This window comes from Podarcis melisellensis, assembly GCF_964234715.1.
Source record: "Podarcis melisellensis genome assembly, chromosome: 11".
NCBI lineage: Eukaryota > Metazoa > Chordata > Lepidosauria > Squamata > Lacertidae > Podarcis > Podarcis melisellensis.
This window is the reverse complement of record NC_138543.1, coordinates 13,358,849-13,380,157: the sequence shown is the minus strand read 5'-3', so window position 1 is coordinate 13,380,157 and position 21,309 is coordinate 13,358,849. Positions and strand designations below refer to the sequence as shown.

At 45.2% G+C, this 21,309-nt stretch overlaps 1 long non-coding RNA gene across 1 annotated transcript; it reads left to right on the top strand.

The window, feature by feature from the left end:
* The first annotated feature begins 12,074 nt into the window (after positions 1-12,074).
* Positions 12,075-21,002, top strand: LOC309380760. Its single transcript, XR_014173117.1, has 3 exons — positions 12,075-12,248; positions 13,037-13,103; positions 20,767-21,002. It is a non-coding gene; the product is annotated as an uncharacterized lncRNA (long non-coding RNA).
* Positions 21,003-21,309: the final 307 nt, after the last annotated feature.

Genomic DNA, 21,309 nt, shown 5'->3' with positions numbered 1-21,309 from the left:
ATCCTTAGTTTTAAAATATCATTTTTTAACAATCCTTCATTCAAATTCGAAGCTATTTTTCCTTAAATTTTCTCATATTTCAAATTTAACAGCTATAATTCTGTATTTCATACCCTTTGACATTTTAACATTCCGAAATTTTACAGTTGTTCTTAAGATATATTTTAAACTTTCTCCAGTCCTCTTCCACCGTCTCTCTCCTCTGGTCACGGATTCTGCCGGTCATCTCTGCCAGTCCCATAAATTCTGTCACCTTGGTTTGCCATTCTTCCAGAGTAGGTATTTCTTGAGTCTTCCAATACTTTGCCAGTAGAATTCTTGCCGCCGTAGTTGCATACATGAAGAATGTTCTATCTTCCCTTGGTACCGTTTGGCCGACCATGCCCAAGAGAAAAGCCTCCGGTTTCTTAACAAATGTCCGCTTAAGAATTTTCTTAATTTCATTATAGATCATCTCCCAGTAGGCCTTAATCTTCGGGCAGGTCCACCAAAGGTGATAAAAAGTTCCTTCACATTCATTGCATTTCCAGCAATTATTATTGGGCAAATGATATATCCTTGCTAGTCTGGTTGGGGTCATGTACCACCTATAGATCATTTTCATTATGTTTTCCTTTAAGGCACTACACGCCGTGAATTTAATACCTGTGGTCCATAACCATTCCCAGTCTGCAAACATGATATCGTGACCAATGTCTTGTGCCCATTTAATCATTGCTGATTTTACTGTTTCATCCTGTGTATTCCATTTCAGCAGCAAACTATACATTCTAGACAAATTCTTAGTATTGGGCTCCAATAATTCTGTTTCTAACTTTGACCTCTCCTTCTGAAATCCTACTTTCCTGTCTTGCTTAAACGTTTCATTGATCTGCTGGTAATGTAACCAGTCTCGAACTTTGGGTTTTAATTTCTCCATACTCTGTAATTTAATCTTTTCGCCATCATATTCTATAATTTCACCATATTTTGGCCAATCTGAATCCATGTTAAGTTTTTTTACTGCCTTGGCTTCCAGGGGTGACAACCACCTGGGGGTTTTATTCTCCAGTAGGTCTTTATAGCGGTTCCATACGTTGAACAGTGCTTTCCTAACGATGTGATTTTTAAAACCTCTATGCACCTTTACCTTGTCATACCATAAATATGCATGCCAGCCGAAGTTGTTATCATACCCTTCTAAATCTAAGATGTCTGTATTCTCAAGAAGTAGCCACTGTTTCAGCCAGCAAAAAGCTGCTGCTTCATAGTAAAGTCTTAAGTCCGGCAGGGGGTTGGTGTAGTGGTTAAGAGTGGTAGACTCGTAATTTGGTGAACCGGGTTCGCATCTCCGCTCCTCCACCTGCAGCTGCTGGGTGACCTTGGGGCAGTCACACTTCTTTGAAGTCTCTCAGCCCCACTCACCTCACAGAGTGTTTGTTGTGGGGGAGGAAGGGAAAGGAGAATGTTAGCCGCTTTGAGACTCCGGGTAGTGATAAAGCAGGATATAAAATCCAAACCTGTGGCTCTCCAGAGGTTGCAGTCCCAGCCATCTTGACCAATGGCCAGGAATGGTGGGAGTTCTAGTCCAGCAACATCCCAGAGGGCCACAGGTTCTCCATGCTTAATTTTGAAGGATCCCAGCAACATACACTCTTTTCCTCAACCCTATATAGAATATATAATGTGGGTTGACTTTCTCAGCCTTTTTGCCCAGTGTTTCCCAGATGCCTAACAACTAGCTGATTGTTGGCCCTTTGGGAAGCTGTGTGCAAGAGGTTTTGCCGTCCCTACGCAACTCCTTTGAGCCAAGCCCCACTTTTCCGTGGCCCAGAGGTGGTCATGGCTCCCCCAAAACAACTCATGGGCACAATGGGGAGGCCTGGGGAGCCAAATTTGGCCCTTGGGCTGGAGGTTCCTCACCCCTAGCCTAACTCTTGTTTGCAAAAGAAGTTTGGGCATGATACCTTAATTTGAAAGATACTTTGTGGCAATAAGAAGAGAAAATATCCCAAGGAAGCTTCAGCATATAAGTTCATTATGTTCCATATTTTTCATATGTCAAGGCCTGAATTTCCATAAGTATCTTTTATATCTGGGTTTCTTGCGTGGGTTTTTTGTACTGACACCTGTCAGTTTGCTGAAATATGTGCTATAGGAGAAGAGCTCTGTGCAGGAGCTTGCAGTGGACTAATCGAAAATAAGATTAAGATATTTTAGCCTGTGGCTTTGTTACTGCATTTAACGTCTACTATTCTGTCATCACCTCATCTTCTTAAAAACGGTGTATAATGTAATAGCCCCGTGGAGGCAAAAAAGAAAAAAAGGCTGATATGTCGATATGTGCTTGCTACACACACAAACACACACACTCACTTGTGGTTAATGTGATTTGCCTTGAAGAATGTGCATAAAACCAACCATTGTGCTGAATCATTGGACTGGAGAATGTGCACAAAAGAACAGCATAAATTTTGATTTCCCATATTAGCCAGGCTTAAAATGTTGGGCATTTCATGTGGGGCATTTCATACATTGCTTGATCTTTCAGTCTATTATTTTCTTGGGCAATGTATACCTTTACTTACTGAGGTGTGAAACTCTCCCGTCTTTCAATATTAATTGGAAGTTATGCGTGTGGATGTGCCCAATTCCCTATTTTTGCTTCTTATACATGCTCATTATTCTTCCTTTCTGGTGAATGTGCACAATAACAGGCCATCGTGCACATTCTTCAGTCAACTTGTATTAACCCCAGCCATTGTTTTTAGCTTTGTACTGGGGCAACGAGGACAGCCACTGTTGCATATGCTTATAAACCTGATCCCCAGACTTTAAAGATACCATATCTGCCCATTAGACCATCCTCTTTCAGAATTTTACCTCATAAATCTATATTTTCACCCCCAAAGATCAAGTACAAAACGTTATCAAACTCTCTCTCTGAAGAATTTCCCCTATTAAGGAGGTGTGTCACATTTCAGCCAAAGTCTAAGTTTTGAAGTAAAAATGGAAGTGTCATAAAATCTAATTTAAAATGCTGGATTCTAAGTTATTAAAAGTGTGCCATCCTTATCAGTGAATCTTATTGGGCTCCTCTAATCATGTTAATTAGAACTTCAATTTCATGGTGTACAGTTTGCTCTTCTAGCTGGCCAAAACCACGTGCATTATTATTATTAATATTCCCATGGATCTGACCCACAATGCACCTTTTTATGTTTTCTGACTTTGGTCTTGCTTGATTGTTTGCATATTATAGTTCTCTATATGGCACAGTCTATATCTATCCATATAAAATCACCAGTGTTGTCTAGGAAAGGAGCAGAGAGTGATTCAGTCATTGGAAAAGACTAGCTAATAGCATCATTTTTTTTTGATGCACTCATTAAATGATTGGTTAGAACAATCTATGTGTTTGCTTATTTTTCAATCAAATTTGAGCAGTTTTATCTTTTAATAGCAACTGCCAAAAATACATAGTGTTCTTGCTCTTGGCGTATCTACTGAGAGACCAATGAAAATTCACAAGGCTTTTTTAAAAAAAATAATAAAACTATAAACTGTGAATTACCTAGTACTGATTTAATGAACGATTAAATTCAGTTTCCCTTGGTCTTGGCTCTGAGGACAAATACCACAGCACCTTTTAAAATATCACTTCAATATGCATGAGTTTTCAATCCTGCAATTTCCCCCCTTCTGAAAAATGCTGGATTGCTGTCAACTGTATGAAGCCGAAGTGCAATGGTTTGCATTGTATTAGAGTTGTAAATAAGGCAATTTAATTTCTAGTACTGGCAGTTCCTTACACTTCCTTTGTAAATAGGGGGAAGGTATTGGCACTGGAAAACTAAAACTTAAGGCCAACCAACCTTTGCAGGAAGAGCAGAAACATGGGATGACTCTTTCCCAAAGATTTCCTATCTCTTAGCATAAAAGCAATTCACTCTGTTATGATGAATGGGAAATGCATAGTCATGAATGCAATTACGCATCTGTGTAACCTTACTGCAGATAAACGGAAATTAATGGGCGACATCCAATGATATCCACCCTTTTCTGCAATGGGACTCTTTGCAGCCTGACAAGCTCAGGAGAGCCAACAAATCTTTTTGGGCATGCCACATTGTCACAATCTAGACATGACAGCTGAGAATGCATTAGATTCAACACATAATTACATCTGTAGGTTCTTCAGACATTTCTATATCATCCAGGTATTGAATATTGCCTGCTTGGCTCCATTGTGAAATATGTCTACCAGCTCCATCTGGTAGGCAGGCTGAGACCTTGCCTGCTTGCAGACTGTCTTGCCAGAGTGGTGCATGTTTCTAGTTATCTCCTGCTTGGACTACTGCAATGTGCTCTACGTGGGGCTACCTTTGAAGGTGACCCAGAAACTACAACTAATCCAGAATGCAGCAGCTAGACTGGTGACTGAGAGTGGCCACTGAGACCATATAACACCAGTCTTGAAAGACCTGCACTGGTATGTTTCCAAGCACAATTCAAAGTGTTGGTGCTGATCTTTAAATCCCTAAACGGCCTTGGCCCAGTATACCTGAAAGAGCATCTGTACCCCCATCATTCAGCCCGAACACTGAGGTCCAGCTCTGAGGGCCTTCTGGTGGTTCCCTCACTGTGAGAAGAAAGGTTAGAGGGAACTAGGCAGAGGGCCTTCTTGGTAGTGGCGCCTGCCCTGTGGAACGCCCTCCCATCAGTTGTCAAGGAAATAAGCAACTATCTGACTTTTAGAAGACATCTGAAGGCAGCCCTATTTAGGGAAATTTTTAATTTTTAATGTTTGATGTTTTATTATTTTTAATATTCTGTTGGGAGACGCCCAGAGTGGCTGGGGAAACACAGCCAGATGGGTGGGGTATGTATAAATTGTTGTTGTTATGTTCCATTTTTCATCCACTTCATTCCTCTATATGGAGTACACTTGTTCAATTTCTAACACTCATTTGGAACAGAACAGGGAAACGTCACTGTTTTCAGGTTTATTTCCACCGCCACATTCTTCAGTAAAAACATCTAAGGCAGCAAATGCAGTCCTATGTAAAGGATCACTGTAGGCCCTGCTTGAAAAAATAGCCAGTTTAAGCTTTGTCTTCCAAAGCTCCTGAGATTTTCACTGCAAATCAGTCTTCTCTTGTTCACTTATCCAGGGAGTGGGTGGTGCTGTGGTCTAAACCACTGAGCCTCTTGGGCTTGCCAATCAGAAGGTCGGCGGTTTGAATCCCCATGACGGGGTGAGCTCCCGTTGCTCTGTCCAAGCTCCTGCCAACCTAGCAGTTCAAAAGCATGCCAGTGGGTTTGAGCCCCACATTTGGCAAAAGATTCCTGCATTGTAAAGGGTTGGTCTAGATGACCCTCAAGGTCCCTCCCAAACTCGATTCCCTGATTCTCTGATTCCATGAAACCTATATCCCTCCTTCCATGGGCTCCATCTATTCATGAATATCCACCTTTCACATATCACATTTGTGCACATGCAAACACCATTCTGCCTCAACCCCATTTGAAACCTCCCATGTACTCACACAAACATATACCAGCTGACATCCAAAAGCATGACATCCATTCACGTTCGCGCCCTGGCCTCAGTCCACAAAGATCCACTGGCTTCTGTTGACTGTCTTCCAAAGGTGAACTTCCATCAGCCGACATCCACAAACATCAGTCTGCTTTAGCCTTGTAGCCTCCACCAACTTCCAAATCCACAACCACTGGCTTCCATCCACCAACATTTGCCAGCTTCTCTCAGGTCCATCATCAGATGTCCGTCATCTTCCAATCACAGATACAAGCAGCTTTCAAGCAAGCAAACTTGCCTTATTATCGCTCCCTAGCATCCCACTGCCAGAGGATTGCTTCCTTCCATTCACCACTTTGCCTCCTCCAAGTGGAAGAAACCTGGGCAGTGCTGACTGTCACATCCATGGCCAGGTGTGTCCTGCTGGAAATAGAAAAGGGTTTCCCCTTGGCCTGCCTTTATATCCACTCAGTTGCCAAGTGCTTTTGTGACATCACAAGAAACCCACAGCCAATGGTAACAGCTGGGGAGACATTGTCTTCATTGCTCTGAGCCTCACAATGGCGGGGGGGACCTATCAGTGATTGTGTGCTTGTTTATTGGGGACACGGGTGGTGCTGTGGTCTAAATCACCAAGCCTTTTGGGCTTCCCAATAAGAAGGTTACTGGTTCGAATCCCAGCGATGGGGCGAGCTCCCGTTGCTCTGTCCCATCTCCTGCCAACCTAGCAGTTTGAAAGCACGCCGGTGCAAGTAGATAAATAGGCACCACTGATTAGGTATGATCTGATAATACAAAGCCATTCATCTGCAACTGTTTTCTGTTTCCCTAAATGCTTTTTCAAACCCTAATTTGGGAAATAGAACATTGAACTTGGCCAGGAAGGAGCTGTAAGTAAATATGGCTGTACCGTGAATAGAAAGACTTCCCGAAAATAGTGGAGGATGACCCTCAAAAGTAGTCTTTCTTGAGTGGCTTATCAACCTTCTCTTATGGATCCTTCATCTACATAACCTGCATTAGCGGGTAAGAGGTTTTTATTCATTTTAGCAGGCGTAATAACAGGGTGCTAAAATATACATGATAACCAAAGAAGACATTCTTAAGTGAGACTGCAGTTTTTAACACCAAAAGGAAAGAGATCAAGTGCTTTTTAACTGGTGTATCTCCTAACAAGACAGCACAGCTGGTTTGATTGTTTGATTTTTGTCTACATGGATGGTTCCTATGTTATTGCCTACATGGTGTCTCGGGCCCATATGAAGCCTGAGGTCAATTCTTGTGGTTCCGATGCAGTGCATGAAATTCAATGCATTAGGGAGGGTGAGAAAGAGGAGGAGGAGCATCTTTCTGCATTTCAGAGGAGCCTGAGACAAACAAAAAAAGTCATCAGGATGCAGCTTCCCCTTGCTCCTTTCAAATTTTGGCGTGATTTGCTGCCAATAGCAACTGCTCTATCATCTGACCGAAAACAATGACAAAGTTATGTCCTGATAAAGATTAATATTGGGAGAAGAAAATTAGTTTTACTGTGCATCTGGAAAGGAAAGTTGCAATGGTTTCCTTTTTATTGGCATAAATAGTCAAGCCTTTAGTTGCAGTATGGAGTCTTCTCTACGGTTCTTCATGATTATTTCAGTCTTGGTTTTGGAGATGGGAAGAGCTGTTCTTCAGAAACTAGAGTTATGGTCCAGTGCAAGTCTGCAGCATTCTCCTGTTGAAAAGAGAATGGTAGTCATTCCTTCAAAACAGGCAGTTCACCAAAGAAAACAGAGCTGTGGCATGAACAGTAATGCAAAACAAATGAGAACATGAATGAGGATGAGGACATTAACATTCGGAGAACAGGAAAACAAGAACAGACCAAAGAACACAAAATAAAGCATTGTCATCGTGCTGCTTTTATTTTCAGAGGCTGCCTCATCTCTTTCCTTCCTAACAGTGTGGAAAGTGGATTCTGTGGAAGCTGAAAATCATCCTCTTATTTTCCTTTTTGGTGTCAAGAGTAGTTTATTGGGGTGTTTTCTTTGGTATGTGTCCCTGTACTTCTAACAGCAGGGAACCCAGACATGGTAGATGACTCATAGGCCCTAAAGGATGGAATCTCAAGAGCAGCCATTCCAAACTGTGGCCCATGGCATATTAATATGCCCCAAGAGACCTGAAGTATGCCAAAGCTCAGTGGTAGAGCATCTGTTTTGCAGGTTCAATCCCTACCAAAGCCTTCTCTGAAATCCTGCCATGCCCCTGCTATGCACTATAGACAATTCTGAGCTAGATGAACCTTTGGTAAGAGATAGCAGAAGACAGGGTCATAAGTTCCTGAGTCTTGAAACGGGGGGGGGGGGGGGTTACCAAAATGGATACTAGGATAGCAGGTACTCCTGATGGTTAAATGTGAATGCCACTTCCTGGGGTAAAAACAACAACGAATAAAGGACCCCTCAATGGTTAAGTCCAGTCAAAGGCGACTATGGGGTTGCGGCGCTCATCTTGCTTCAGGTCAAGGTAGCCGGTGTTTGTTGGCATACAGCTTTATGGGTCATGTGGCCAGCAGGACTAAACTGCTACCAGCAAAACGGGACACCATGATGGAAGGCAGAGCACACGGAAATGCAGTTTACCTTCCCACTGCAGCAGTACCTATTTATCTCCTTGCAATGGCATGCTTTCAAACTGCTAGGTTGGCAAGAGCTGGGACAGAGCAACGGGAGCTCACCCCGCCGCAGGGATTTGAACCACCAACCTTCTTATTGGGAAGTCCCAAAGTCTTGATGGTTTAGACACAGCGCCATCTGCTTCCTGAATAAACAAGCACACAATCACTGATAGGTCCACCCTCCATTGTGAGGCTCAAAGCAAGGAAGATGATGCCTCCCCAGCTGTAGCCATTGGCTGTGGGTTTCTTGTGATGTCACAAAAGCACTTGGCAACTGAGTGGATATAAAGACAGGCCAAGGGGAAAGCCCTTTTCTATTTCCAGCAGGACACACCTGGCAGTGGATGTGACATTCAGCACTGCCCAGGTTTCTCCCACTTGGAGGAGGCAAAGTGGTGAATGGAAGGAGGCAATCCTCTGGCAGTGGGATGCTAGGGAGCGATAATAAGGCAAGTTTGCTTGCTTGAAGGCTGCTGGTATCCATGGTTGAAAGCTGGTGGACATCTCATGATGGACCCGAGAGAAGCTGGCAGATGTTGGTGGATGGAAACCAGTGGCTTTTGGATTCAGAAGTTGGTCGGAGGCTACAAGGGTAAAGCAGACTGATGTTTGTGGATGTTGGCTGATGGAAGTTCACCTTTGGAAGACAGTCAACAGAAGCCAGTGGATATTTGTGGACTGAAGCCAGGGCACAAACGTGAATCGTCTTTACATGTTCATGAATGTGATGTGTGAAAGGTGAATAGATCCATCCACGAATAAATGGAGCCCTTGGGAGTGGGGATATTGGTTTCATGGAATCAGAGAATCAAGTTTGGGAGGGACCATGAGGGTCATCTAGCCCAACCCTTTACAATGCAGGAATCTTTTGCCAAATGTGGGGCTCAAACCCACTGGCATGCTTTTGAACTGCTAGCTTGGCAGGAGCTGGGATAGAGCAATGGGAGCTCACCCCGTCATGGGGATTCAAACCGCCGACTTTCTGATCAGCAAGCCCCCAAGGCCCAGTGGTTTAGACCAGTGTTTCCCAACCGGTGTTCCGCGGCACACTAGTGTGCCGCGAGACGTTGCCTGGTGTGCCGCGGGGGAAATTCGAAAGATTTTTTTTTTTTGTAAAAGTCAAATTAGGTCCTAATCTATCCCTCGAGCCGTTATTGTCCGTTATTGTGACGCATGAAGCGTGTTCCCGCCCACTCCCCACCCTCCCTTGCTTCTCTCTCTCTCTCTGTGGCGTTCTCCGCCGCTTCCTGCTGGGCATGCGCAGCTCGCCTTGCGCTTCCATTCCGGCCCCTCCTTCCCCCGACTACCCCGCCGCTCCGTTCCTTTCTCTTTCTCGCGTGTCAGAGAGCGGCGGCGCGAGCGCGGCGGTTCCCTCAGGGCTGACGGAGGGCTCGAGGAGGAGGAGGCAGGACGTGGAGGCGGAGAAAGCGGTGGCGGCCACCCCCCACCTCCGGCTCGAGGCCCGCGTAGAAAGCTGAGGGGGAGAGATAGATAGAGGTGGGCGGCGGCGGCAGCGGCGACGACCACGACCAACCGCCACAGTAGTTGTAGCGGTGGCGACGGCGAGCAGGGACTCCCTCTCTCTCCGTCGTGTGTCTCTCTCTGTCTCTCTCTCTCTCCCGGGCCCGTCCGTTGAGTCTCCCACGCGCCTCGGCTACAAGATGAGCATCGAGATCCCGCCGGGTCTGACTGAGCTGCTGCAGGGCTACACGGTGGAGGTGCTGCGGCACCGGCCGCCGGACCTGCTGGCCTTCGCCGCCGAGTACTTCACCAAGCCGCGCTCTCCTTCCTGCCTCGCTTTGCTGCCTCCTCCCCCCCACCCCCAAAGCTTGGAGGTTCCCCGGCGCCGACCCGCAGGTTTGACCCCCTTCTCACACCTGTTCGCGCTCCTTGCACGGAATGGGGCGGATGGGGAGGAACGGGTCTCGCCGCTGCCTCCGCTCGCCCTCCCCCCCTCCGCCGGCGGTCCCGTGATTCTTGGCTTTTTGGCGGTTGGCACAGAAGGAAGGCAAGGGGGAGGGGAAAAAATTGAATCTTACACTTTCCTGCGTCCCTCCCGGCGTGACGCTGCGCGCTGACGTCACGGGGCTGTAATGGTGGTGTGCCTCAAGATTTTTTTCATGAAACAAGTGTGCCTTTGCCCAAAAAAGGTTGGGAAACACTGGTTTAGACCACAGTGCCATTTCCTGGGGTACAACAGCTAGAGAGGGCTGAGAGTTTTCCAGAGGTTTCTAGTTGGCCAGTGTGGAAACATGTTGGAACAGATAACCCAGCAGAGCTCTTCTTACGTTTTTCATGAGCACTCTGTGCCCCTTAAAGTTGGGAGGTTCCGTGCAACTTTGCCAATATATGGGCAGTGGCATCATACCAAAGGCTAGAATAATGAAACACAGGATTTCCTTACGAAGTGTATGCTACAATGAGAGATATAGAGAAATGTCATAAGGATCCCTGCTACCCAGGAAGCATGGTTCTTCCTCTTCTTATCCCTCAACCCTGATGCACTGGACAAAAGGGAAGGGCAGATTACTGTATCAAACACAGTATGGTTATACCCATAGATTTAAGTGGGCTTAAATTTACTAGCGGCCAAAACTGTGGAAACCTTTTGGAAAAGATGTATTTCCAAGGTCTGATGGCTCATAACACCTGATTGGCTCTCTAAACACTCATGCTCATTGGCTACATTCAAGTGCAAGAAAGCTACTGCGTATCAACCTAAGCAGGTTGTGCTTCCTTTTTCTGGTTATTTGGCTATAACATTTGATAGAATGCAGATAATTGATCAAACTTTGTTGCATTACAATTGTCATTAAATTTTCTTTCCATTGATATATAATTTTATGGTATTACTCAAAAATAAAGTGGTGTTATGAGCCATCAAACCTCAGAAATACACTTCTCCCTAAAGGTTTCCACAATTTTGGCCACTAGTATATGTCCAGCAGTGCAGTCCAAATCAACAATCTGTTAGGATGAGCGATTGGATGCAACAAATTATTGGACTTTCCCAGCTCGGCCTGGGCCTAAGTCAACCAGCCAGAAGAATTTGCACTGGCATAAGTTCCACCCCTGAAAGGGGGTGTTTTAAGGATGGGGTTAGGAAAGGGCAAGGAGAGACTTAACACCTGTTTCAACCTCCTTTAGACTTTGTCAGATGATCTAGTAAAGGGACCCCTGACCATTAGGTCCAGTCGTGGCCGACTCTGGGGTTGCGGCGCTCATCTCGCTTTATTGGCTGAGGGAGCTGGCGTACACCTTCCGGGTCATCTGGCCAGCATGACTAAGCTGCTTCTGGTGAACCAGAGCAGTGCATGGAAACGCCGTTTGCCTTCCTGCCGGAGCGGTACCTATTTAATTACTTGCACTTCAAGCTTTCGAACTGCTAGGTTGGCAGGAGCAGGGACTGAGCAACGGGAGCTCATCCCGTCGCGGGGATTCGAACCGCCAACCTTCTGATCGGCAAGCCCTAGGTTTAACCCACAGCACCACCCGTGTCAGATGATCTAACAACCTGGTAAATCCTAGCCAGCAAAAAGGAAGAATTCAAAATTATCCATATACCCCATGAATGGAGTTTGGAATAGTTGTAACCTAAGCCAATGTAAGTTGCGGGGGGGGGGGGGCATGTTATATGCCTGCTGCCCACGCCACATGCCTGCACTGTATTTGTCACCTAAAATCAGGTTACAGTGGTACCTCGTGTTAAATTCATTCTCGAGGACTTAAAAATAATTTGGTAAGTTGTGTGTCCTTGTTTCTCAGTTTGATCCTTTCACATGGTTTTGTATGTTCTGTGATATTTTGTGCCGTTATTTTTATTGATGAGCGTTTACAGTGGTACTTCAGGTTAAGAACTTAATTCATTCTGGAGGTCCGTTCTTAACCTGAAACTGTTCTTAACCTGAGGTACCACTTTAGCTAATGAGGCCTCCCACTGCCGCTGCGTTGCCGCCGCACAATTTCTGTTCTCATCCTGAAGCAAAGTTCTTAACACGAGGTACTATTTCTGGGTTAGCGGAGTCTGTAACCTGAAGTGTCTGTAACCTGAAGCGTCTGTAACCTGAGGTTGTTGTTGTTTAGTCGTTTAGTCGTGTCCGACTCTTCGTGACCCCATGGACCAGAGAACGCCAGGCACCTCTGTCCTCCACTGCCTCCCGCAGTTTGGTCAAACTCATGCTGGTAACCTTGAAAACACTATCCAACCACCTCGTCCTCTGCCGTCCCCTTCTCCTTGTGCCCTCCATCTTTCCCAACATCAGGGTCTTCTCCAGGGAGTCTTCTCTTCTCATGAGGTGGCCAAAGTACTGGAGCCTCAGCTTCACAATCTGTCCTTCCAGTGAGCACTCAGGGTTGATTTCCTTCAGTATGGAGAGGTTTGATCTTCTTGCAGTCCATGGGACTCTCAAGAGTCTCCTCCAGCACCATAATTCAAAAGCATCAATTCTTCGGCGATCAGCCTTCTTTATGGTCCAGCTCTCACTTCCATACATCACTACTGGGAAAACCATAGCTTTAACTATACGAACCTTTGTTGGCAAGGTGATGTCTCTACTTCTCAAGATGCTGTCTAGGCCTGTCATTGCCCTTCTCCCAAGAAGCAGGCGTCTTTTAATTTCGTGGCTGCTGTCACCATCTGCAGTGATCATTGAGCCCAAGAAAGTAAAATCTCTCACTACCTCCATTTCTTCCCCTTCTATTTGCCAGGAGGTGATGGGACCAGTGGCCATGATCTTCGTTTTTTTGATGTTGAGCTTCAGACCATATTTTGCGCTCTCCTCTTTCACCCTCATTAAAAGGTTCTTTAATTCCTCCTCACTTTCTGCCATCAAGGTTGTGTCATCTGCATATCTGAGGTACCACGGTACTATTAACAAGCTGCCGCACAGCTGCAAAGAAGAGGACTGCATGTATATTGTAAAGGTGAGGTTTCCTTCCATCTTTGATATGAGGTGTGGGGGACTGTTCTTTGGGCACCAAAAGTTTGGGAATCTATCTTAGAATAAGGGCTGGGGCCCTTCCCAAGAAAGGATAATAGACTCTGCATAAGCTAAACTATAATGTCTAATGTATCTTATCAGGAGCAATGTAGCTACCAGGACAAAAAAATGGATTAAATGGGTCATTGGTTACAAACAATGTTGAATAGGTTTAGTCTTGAGGTTTTGATCCAGAAAACAGCCATTGTAATTTGCATGAGAGGTCAAAGAGATGCTGTGGTTACAATAGTTAATGGCTTTGCCATAGCTAAGCAGAGCTACAAATATCCAATGGCCACATTCTATCAAGTACCTTGTTCACACTGCTATAAAAATGTTTATTTTTGGAAGCACTAAATGGCTGAACTCAAACTACTTCATTAGCTAAGAGGGGGAATGGAAAGGATTTTGGAGGCTACATGATGCAGCAAGACAAAAATCAGAATAAAGATGACTTATGTGCTTTTAGCCTTTAGTAGACCATTAGGTGATGAATGTTCATCTGTAGTCTCTGACGAGCTTCAAAATCACACAGCCAGGAGCAAGTTCCTTCCTGAGTCATTTAAGCAATATTTGATAGCACTGCAACAAATCATAAGATTGACTCCTGGATAGTACTTATATCGCCTTCAGCAAGTGATAAATGCATGCCTTCCTGGCCCAATAATGATAAAGAAATTTTATTTAGAATTGCCTGCCAACTGGGGATCAAAAGCTGGTAAAAAAATAAGAATTGTTCAGATTCTGATTTAATGGTTCTTAAAAGAAGCAGATTGGGACGTGGGTGGCACTGTGGGTTAAACCACAGAGCCTAGGACTTGCCGATCAGAAGTTCAGCGGTTTGAATCCCCATGATGGTGTGAGCTCCCATTGCTCGGTCCCAGCTCCTGCCCACCTAGCAGTTTGAAAGCATGTCAAAGTGCAAGTAGATAAATAGGTACCGCTCCGGCGGTAAAGGTAAACGGCGTTTCCGTGCACTGCTCTGGTTCGCCAGAAGCAGTTTAGTCATGCTGGCCACATGACCCAGAAGCTGTATGCCAGCTCCCTCGGCCAATAAAGCGAGATGAGCGCCGCAACCCCAGAGTCGGTCACGACTGGACCTAATGGTCAGGGGTCCCTTTACCTTTATAAAAGAAGCAGATATATATCAAACATCATTGGTAGGTAAGGACCCACAGAGCTGGGAGTTGATAAGCAAATGTGATTATATTTATCAAGTATTAGACAGTGAGTATGGGTGGGTCTCGTTACAAAACATTAATGGTTTCCCATTTGCTTACAGACTGTACTCATGATAAATTCAGTCTGGGAGTATTCTGTATTCCAGTTATCTCTACTTCACACCCAGTTAACAGGGCATATACTCCAATGTGTATAAAATATGCACACTTAGGTGTGTATACATGCATCTTACAATTAATCCTGAATGCGGCAGCTAGACTGGTGACTGGAGTGGCCACTGAGACCATATAACAGCGGTCCTGAAAGACCTCCATTGGCTCCCAGTACATTTCTGAGCACAATTCAAAGTGTTGGTGCTGACCTTTAAAACCCTAAACAGCCTCGGCCCAGTATATCTGAAGGATATACTTCCACCCCCATCGTTCAGCCCGGACACTGAGGTCCAGCTCCAAGGGCCTTCTGGTGGATCCCTCGCTGCGATAAGTGAGATTACAGGGAACCAGGCAGAGGGCCTTCTCGATAGTGGCATCCACGCTGTGGAACACTCTCCTATCAGATGTCAAGGAAATAAACACTATCTGACTTTTAGAAGACATCTGAAGGCAGCCGTGTTTAGGGAAGTTTTTAGTGTTTGATGTTTTGTCACTTTAAAAAAAGTTATTATTAATATTCTGTTGGGAGCTGCTCAGAGTGGCTGGGGAAACCCAGCCAGATGGGTGGGGTATAAATATATTATTATTATTATTATTATTATGATGATGATGATGATGATGATGATGATGGCTAGCATTTGTTGTACTCAGAATGAGCACAATCAGTCACATGTATGTATGTATGTATGTATGTATAAATAAATCATCATCATCTTACATTCTTAGGCGACTTCATGCATCTGGGTGAGCAGGAAGCCGCAATAATGTAATTTCACTTTATTGGTAGCATTTTAGGCAGCGAGAAGCATTTTACAACCAGATTGCAGTGAAAATGGTTCTCCTGTTACTCCCTGGAGATCTCTACAGTTTGCAACATAAATCAGCATGGGTTTCCAGGGACGCCTCCATTTTTCAGATAATGATCTAAGGGTTGCAAGTGTGTTTTGCCACACAAACACTCCCTTTCATGGATGGTCAGGTAGCGATAGCACCACCAAGTAGTAATAGGGTAAAGTCATTTCCCCCAAAGTATTACACATTCCCCTGGGTTTCAAAGGGTGCGTGACATATTTTTTAATCGTGATTTTTTTTAGCTGCAGAAAACAATTCAAAGATAAAGTATTATTATTAAAACTACCCCCAAATAATCTTTGCCCAAGACTAAGCTCTCAAAATAGGTGCACAATATGTAAGTTTGGAAGCACCGGGGTAAGGGATTCACAGTTATGTAGCACATGCCTCCAGATATTACTGTGGTATTTGAATACCATCAACAAATTTGCGCTGCACATTCTTAAAATGTGGCAGGCTTGCCAAAGCCCGCATAAACCACACTTCAGAGACTGATCTAGGAACTAGCCACCATGTCATTTGAACCTTTCCTATGTGCTAGAAATAATAATAATAATAATAATAATAATAATAATAATAATAATAATAATTTATTTATACCCCGCCCACTCTGGGCGGCTTCCAACAGAATATTAAAATACAATAGTCTATTAAACATTAAAAACTTCCCTAAACAGGGCTGCCTTCAGATGCCTTCTAAAAGTCTGGGAGTTGTTTTTCTCTTTGACATCTAGTGGGAGGGTGTTCCACAGGGCGGGTGCCACTGCTGAGAAGGCCCTCTGCCTGCTTCCCTGCAGCTTTGCTTCTCGCAGTGAGGGAACCACCAGAAGGCCCTTGGCGCTGGACCTCAGTGTCCGGGCAGAACGGCGGGAAATATTCCAACACTCCCCATATTTATCCTGCAAGTTTGTTTGTACTTGGCTTTTTAATAAGTAGAAGTGATACAGGTGGAAATGATTTCTTTCAATATTCTGAAGAGCGACAGCAGAGCATTTCCTAGCCACAGAAGCAAACAAGTGAGACCTGCAACAAAATGTTGGAACAATGAGCTCTCCTGGTTGGCGCTCCAGCCTGTTATTCTAAAGCAGCAATGCGGCAGCAAGCAAAGGCTATAGCAGCCAAGTCTGCTGCTTGTGGCTGGAAAGCCAAACAGGAAGTTTGTGACTGTTGCCATGGGAACAAAGGGGCAGTCCATTCTGTACTGAGCACCGGATGTTAGCTCAGTGGGTTTGTCATATGACCTGTACAGGATGTACATGGGTGGAGCTGGAGTTTCTCTCTGTCTGTTGAAGAGAGCAGACATGTTTACTGTAAGAATGCTAAAAGACACAAATAAGGACATGTAGATACGTTTCTGTCTGTGTCTGATTCCCCTCCCTGGGGATATGCAGGGAGGAGGAGAAGGAGGAGAAGCAGAGGTGTGAAGGGGCCTGAATTCTAACAGTGGTAGCAGACGCCGGTTGCTGTTTTCATCGACCTCTGCATCAAGGAGTGGCCTCCATGGAAGCCTGAGGTGAGAAGGCTGATTCTCTGCAGCCAGAAGCTGAGAGCCAAGCAACGGAGCCCAGGTATGAGATTTTCGGGCTTAGAGGTGTGAATGCAGATTGAGTTATTCTCTGCTTCACGGGGAGCAACGTTTGGAAAAACAGCTCCGAGAGACAATAGCTCTGCATTCCAAACATTCCTGTGGTTTCCTGTTCAAGGAAAAGGAATGCTGTTGCTTAGCAACGAAGGCCAGTTTCACGAGAGGGCTGGACAAGTCAGCCTTTTGCCTCGGAGAGGCAAAAACAAGGTTTTGTTATGACTTAGGCCCAAGCAAACAAACTCTTGGAAGAAACATTCCAATGCGGCTAGCGTTCAGAGCTGCCAGGTGGCACAGAGTGTAAACAAGCCAGCTATTGGATTTTAGAGGCTTGTGTTTGAGAGTCAATGCAAGGACTCAAGATGGATGCCAAGAAGGGGGGAGGCCTGCCTACTCCCGACCTTCTGACCAGTGACAATTATGCATCTTGGTCTATTAAGATGAAGGCCCTGCTGCAGAATCAGAGACTGTTTGGGGTGATTGAGAACCCCATTCCAGTAGCACCAATGCGTGCTTGGGAGTCACAGGATGTGAAGGCCAGAACTGCTATAATTCTGTGCGTGTCAGATTCGCAGTTGATCCACATACAAGATTTAGACCACGCGAAAGATGTTTGGGACACGCTGAGAAGGACACATCAGAGAGATGCAGGTTCTTCAGCGTTGCTGTATTTTGAGAAGCTGACCAACCTGAGGCTTGCGCCTGATGGAGATGTTCAAGCGCACCTGACGGAAATGAAATTTCTGCGTCAACAGATGGTGGAACGCAATTTCCGTCTGCAGGAGGAAGTGTTTTGCTTCATGGTAATCAACAGTCTGAATCGGACTTACAAAACAGTTGCCAGTCAGCTGGGGTCTCTCCCAGCAGCGGATCTCACTTCGGAGAGGGTCTTTGCCGTCGTGTTGAATGAACATGACAGACTTGCCGCCCTGGAAGTCAAGGACAGGGGGAGCCAAGAACGGAGTTCTAACGCCCCCACTGCTGTTGCTACTGGAGAAAATGCTGTAGCTTTGAACGTTGTCCGATGCTACAATTGTGACCAAACTGGGCATCTTCAGCGGTACTGTAAGAAGCCACGTCAGAACAGAGGAGCTAAGGCGAGCTCCACAAAGTCTGAGGCGTCAGACAAAGGTCACACCAAGCCAAAGGCAAAGACTGCAAAAGCTTTGATGTCGCTAAAAGCCACACCAGAGGTGGGAAACTTCTTTGTCCTAGACACTGGAGCCACAGTTCACATGACAGGACACAGAGGACTATTTTCTACGTTTAAGAAGCAAAGCTTCGCGGTGCAACTAGCCAACGGTCAAAAGCTGGAAGCGACCGGAATTGGGACTGTGTATCTTAAAAGTCTGAACTTGACTATAGACAATGTTTATTTGGTTCCAGAGTTGAAGTACAATCTGCTCAGCGTTTCGCAGATTGCCAAGAAGGGACTAAAACTGTCCTATGATGATGAGAACTGCGAGATCTACAAAGATGGAGAGTTGTATCTTTCTGCCAAAGAGAAAGATGGACTGTATTTGTTGACTTTTGATCAAAGTGATTACATGGAATGTAATTCTTGTGATTCTAACATGATCTCTTTTACAGGTGTAGCCAAGAAGAACACCAAGCAGGTCACCTCGAGGGTCGACAAGGCATTTCAGCGGGTGTATGCTGATGTGATTGGTCCTTTAGCACCATCTAGAGGCAATGCAAAGTATTACCTAATATGTGTTGATTCTTTCACAGGTTTTGTCTGGATTTATCTTTTGGAGAGACCAAAACACGCCTTAGAAAGGTTTAAAGAGTTTTGTGACAAGGTTAAAAATATGCATGATGCTGACATAGATTGTCTTTGCACAGATGAGAAGCCAATTTTTCTTTTACAGGTTTTCCAGAGGTTCCTGAAGAAGAAAGGGATAAGACACAAAATTGCTAGTTCCGAAGAAGCTTGGAACAAATGTGTCTGTAGTAGGGTGAACAAAGAATTGCAAAAGGGAATGGAAGCGCAATTGCTTAGTTCACATCTGCCACATGAGTACTGGGCTGAATCGCTAATGTCATTCTGTTACACGTGGTTGAGAAAGTTTTCAAAAGAGTTGGGATGTTCTCCTTTTGAGAAACTGTTCCACAGAAAACCTTCTGTTGCCCATTTCAAGGTTTTTGGGTCTCATGTGAGAACAGAAGCTCCAGATGGGGTAAAGAATGCCAGAGGCATTTTTGTGGGTTATGAAAAGGGTCTCTACAGAGTAATTTTGTCTGAATCTGGTCAGGTGATTCTCACAAAATTTCTAGAGAGTGCTCCTGAACAGGAGAGAGTGATTGTTCACACATTTCCCACAGGTGATGATGATTCTGATGATGAGTTTGATCTTATTGAGTCCAGCAGTACTGATGATGACAGCGATAGCTCAGACAGCTCAGTTGTCACAGTCATTGAGAGGAAATCTCACAAAATGACTAGATCCTCAGAAGAGGAGGATGAACCACTGATTAAGCTTAGTACTGGTTCTCCAGAGAGTTCAGAGACTGAACCAGAAATCAAAGAAGAGCAGCACCTCTTACGTAGGTCTGAGAGAGCAACGAAGGGTGTACCACCCAAGAGGGATTCACAAGAGTTTGCTAACTTAGCTGTTGCTGTTGTAAACGACCAAGGTCAAATTGAAGCTGTGTCTGAGTCAGAGACAAAGGCACAACAGAGAGTTGTTAACCAAGGTAATGCAGAAGCACTCATTCCTTGGAAGTCACACAACCAGAGAGGTACATTGGTAAAACCAGTGGCGGGTAGTTCCAAGGGTGGAACTGAAACAACAGGGGAATGTTATAAGTATAACAACTGTTTGTTTTCTTCTCTGGATGACGCTTTGCTCGCAGCACGCATTGATACTTTAGGGGGAGTATGTTATTCTAAAGCAGCAATGCGGCAGCAAGCAAAGGCTATAGCAGCCAAGTCTGCTGCTTGTGGCTGGAAAGCCAAACAGGAAGTTTGTGACTGTTGCCATGGGAACAAAGGGGCAGTCCATTCTGTACTGAGCACCGGATGTTAGCTCAGTGGGTTTGTCATATGACCTGTACAGGATGTACATGGGTGGAGCTGGAGTTTCTCTCTGTCTGTTGAAGAGAGCAGACATGTTTACTGTAAGAATGCTAAAAGACACAAATAAGGACATGTAGATACGTTTCTGTCTGTGTCTGATTCCCCTCCCTGGGGATATGCAGGGAGGAGGAGAAGGAGGAGAAGCAGTTGGTGTGTTTTCCTCACAGCCTGAGGAAAATCGCTGGAACGGACCTCGAGTATGTTGTTTCCTGCCGGGAGTCGCCGGAGGGAGGTCTAAGGAATTCAGCCGGTGCCTGAACAGATAGGCACATACCTCTGAGACGGGCTAGAATTCCCAACACAGCCAAGCCCTCCCTCATCCAGCATAATCCATCAGAGTTCTTTGCCCATTTTTCCAACAGTCAATATTTAATGCCCCTCCATTTCAGAGGGGGGAGTCTTTAAAAAAATTCTACTTCTACCTCTGCAAGCCTCCAAGCCTGCTTCTGTTTCCCTCTTGAGTTTCTGACTGTGCTATTGGCTACGTAAGGATCTGCACTGACAGAACTAGTTCACTATTAGCCTATAGGCCTAGGAGACTGCCTGATGTGCCATAATCCCAGGAGCTCCCACTTCAGGAAAACATCCTTACATATTTACTTTCTGGTGCTCCCTGCACCTCTAGAGGAGACACACCGAGGGGCTCCTCACTACGAGGTTTAAGAGTGATCTCTGCTCCCTGTTTTCTAAAGGTAAAACCTCACATATATATGTCTGTCCCCTTCTCCCCCAGCAATTTCCTTTTCCATACTTTTCCCAGGGTCTGTCTGAGGTAAAGTTGGTTTCCAGCCTATTTGGCTGCTGCTTAGCCTGGATAATACTGACGCAAGATCAGCTGAGAGAGAAAAACAACTAGAGGAAATGGAGGAGGTTATAATTGCTTCCTGGACCAAGAGAATGCACCCACCTTTTGTTTCTCAGTGAATCAGCTTTGCTGAATATTTAGCTTGGTGTTCTTGGCTTTTTTTCAACAATAAACTAAAACTGCCAGAGCTACATTCCCTACAACAAGTGTCTTGGGAAAGAATAATAGTGTCTAAAAGCAGCAGCCCCCCAAATCCAGTTCATCAGTGTGCATACTCAAACTCTTCCTGCCCCATAACTCCTCAAAACCAATGTATACATTTGGTAGGGATGCGGGTGGCGCTGTGGTCTAAGCCACTGAGCCTCTTGGGCTTACTGAACAGAAGGTTGGCAGTTCGATCCCCGCAACGGGGTGAGCTCCCGTTGCTCTGTCCCACCTCCTGCCAACCTAGCAGTTCAAAAGCACACCAGAGCAAGTAGATAAACAGGTGCTTTTGTG